Raw genomic sequence first — 2,683 nt, 5'->3', positions numbered from 1 at the left:
ATAGAAGAAAAATACGTCTTTAACCTGGGGGGCATAGTGGTGACACTTTTCATTTCAGCATTCAGGAGGTAGTGGCAGGGGGATCTGAGTTCAAGGCCATTCTGGTCCACATAGCATGTTTCTAGATCAGCCAGAGTTATGTAGCCGGTTTGTCTCAAAAACAGAATGGGAAATAGAGGTAGGAGCATGGCAGGTCTGCACAGTGAGTTCCAGGACAAAACCCTATCCAAAAATGCCAAGATGAACAAATAAAACATACTACACTGGTTACTTTTCTCATTGCAGTGACAGTTAAGTATCTGATAAAAGAAACTTAAGGGACAGTTTGTTTGGGCTCACTGGTGTAAGAGGAGACAGTCCATCTCAATGGAGTCCCCAAGGTATGTCTCCTGGGGATCCCAAACTCAGCTTGGCTGACCTTGAACATTAGCCTCCACCCACATCACTCTGAGCAGTGTGAAGAAATCTTCTCTCTTCCCCTGATGGGAATCCTGGGCATGGATCACAGCTGTGTCCAACATATGCCCACTCTATATACTACCCATTCACCAGTGTCTTAGTGGCTGCCTGCCTTCTGGGACAAACTGTCACAGAGTATCAGTCAGTGTGAATGAACACAGCTGGGTCATGTCCTGGTGAATGCAAAGCCAAAACAAAAGGGCATGGAAGGGAAGTGCCCTCATCAAAGAAAGGGACTGGGAGGATTTACTCTGAGATCCTGTACACATTCATATTGGAAGGTGCTTAAGGGTCAGGCACTTCTTGAGCATGCTCAATTTAAAGTCCTACTTCAGGAGTCATGGACTATACACTTGGGTCTGTAATTCTGGGTGAGATCCAGGAACACACACATTCAAAGGGCATAAAGTGAGACAAAAAAATATTTCTGCTTACCTTTTTTGTAGTTTTTGCTGAAGCACAAATAGAAATTTGAAGGCACCTAAAGTTACCTACCTGCCTTGTCTTGTTGCTAAAATCAGGGTTACTAGTGGACAGCTCCCATTGCATGACTAACAAGCCCAAAACCTTATTTCACTTAAATTGTCTACGTGCATTTTGTTTTGTTGGCTTGATTGACTTTGAGGATGGTTTGGTAGGAGTGTTCACATAAGATAGATCTCATTATGTAGCCAATTCATTGATGAGCACAAGAGATCTCCTACTTTGGTTCCCTGAATGCTGAGGTTAAAAGCAAGAGTTGCCATGACCAGATTGTCTTTTTTTTTTAAGATTTATTTATTTATTATATGTGTGTTTGTACAGTGTAGCTGTACAGAGTACAGATAGATGTGAGCCTTTATGTAGTTGTTGGAAATTGATTATTTTTTAGGACCTCTGCTCACTCATGTCAGCCATGCTCACTCAAGTCAATTCAGCTTGTCCCTGCTTGCTGTGGCCCAAAGCCTTATACCAAAGTACACTGTAGGTTACTTCAGACACACCAGAAGAGGGCATCAGATCTCATTTAAGATAGTTTTGAGCCTCCATGTGTTTGCTGGGATTTGAACTCAAAACTTTCAGAACAGTCAGTGTTCTTGACTGCTGACCATCTCGCAAGCCTCCAAGATTATCTTTTGTTAAACAACAACAAAAATGTTTTTTAGGTCGCCATCTTGGTCCGAGACCCGCCGAACTTAGGAAATTAGTCTGAACAGGTGAGAGGGTGCGCCAGAGAACCTGACAGCTTCTGGAACAGGTGGAAGCACAGAGGCACTGAGGCAGCACCCTTTGTGGGCCGGGGACAGCCAGCCACCGTCTGGACCGGAGGACAGGTGCCCGCCCGGCTGGGGAGGCGACCTAAGCCACAGCAGCAGCGGTCGCCATCTTGGTCCGGGACCCGCCGAACTTAGGAAATTAGTCTGAACAGGTGAGAGGGTGCGCCAGAGAACCTGACAGCTTCTGGAACAGGCGGAAGCACAGAGGCGCTGAGGCAGCACCCTTTGTGGGCCGGGGACAGCCAGCCACCGTCCGGACCGGAGGACAGGTGCCCGCCCCGCTGGGGAGGCGGCCTAAGCCACAGCAGCAGCGGTCACCATCTTGGTCCGAGACCCGCCGAACTTAGGAAATTAGTCTGAACAGGTGAGAGGGTGCGCCAGAGAACCTGACAGCTTCTGGAACAGGCAGAAGCACAGAGGCGCTGAGGCAGCACCCTGGGTGGGCCGGGGACAGCCGGCCACCTTCCGGACCGGAGGACAGGTGCCCACCCGGCTGGGGAGGCGGCCTAAGCCACAGCAGCAGCGGTCGCCATCTTGGTCCCGGGACTCCAAGGAACTTAGGAATTTAGTCTGCTTAGGTGAGAGTCTGTACCACCTGGGAACTGCCAAAGCAACACAGTGTCTGAGAAAGGTCCTGTTTTGGGCCTTCTTCTTCGGCCAGGAGGAGGTCCAAATACAAGATATCTGCGCACCTTCCCTGTAAGAGAGCTTGCCAGCAGAGAGTGCTCTGAGCACTGAAACTCAGAGGAGAGAATCTGTCTCCCAGGTCTGCTGATAGACGGTAACAGAATCACCAGAAGAACAATCTCTAAACAGAGTCAACTATAACTACTAACTCCAGAGATTACCAGATGGCAAAAGGTAAACGGAGGAATCTTACTAACAGGAACCAAGACCACTCACCATCACCAGAACCCAGCACACCCACTTCGCCCAGTCCAGGGAACCCCAACACACCTGAGAACCTA

This window comes from Mus musculus, chromosome 9 (assembly GCF_000001635.26).
Source record: "Mus musculus strain C57BL/6J chromosome 9, GRCm38.p6 C57BL/6J".
NCBI lineage: Eukaryota > Metazoa > Chordata > Mammalia > Rodentia > Muridae > Mus > Mus musculus.
This window is presented reverse-complemented; position numbering follows the sequence as displayed.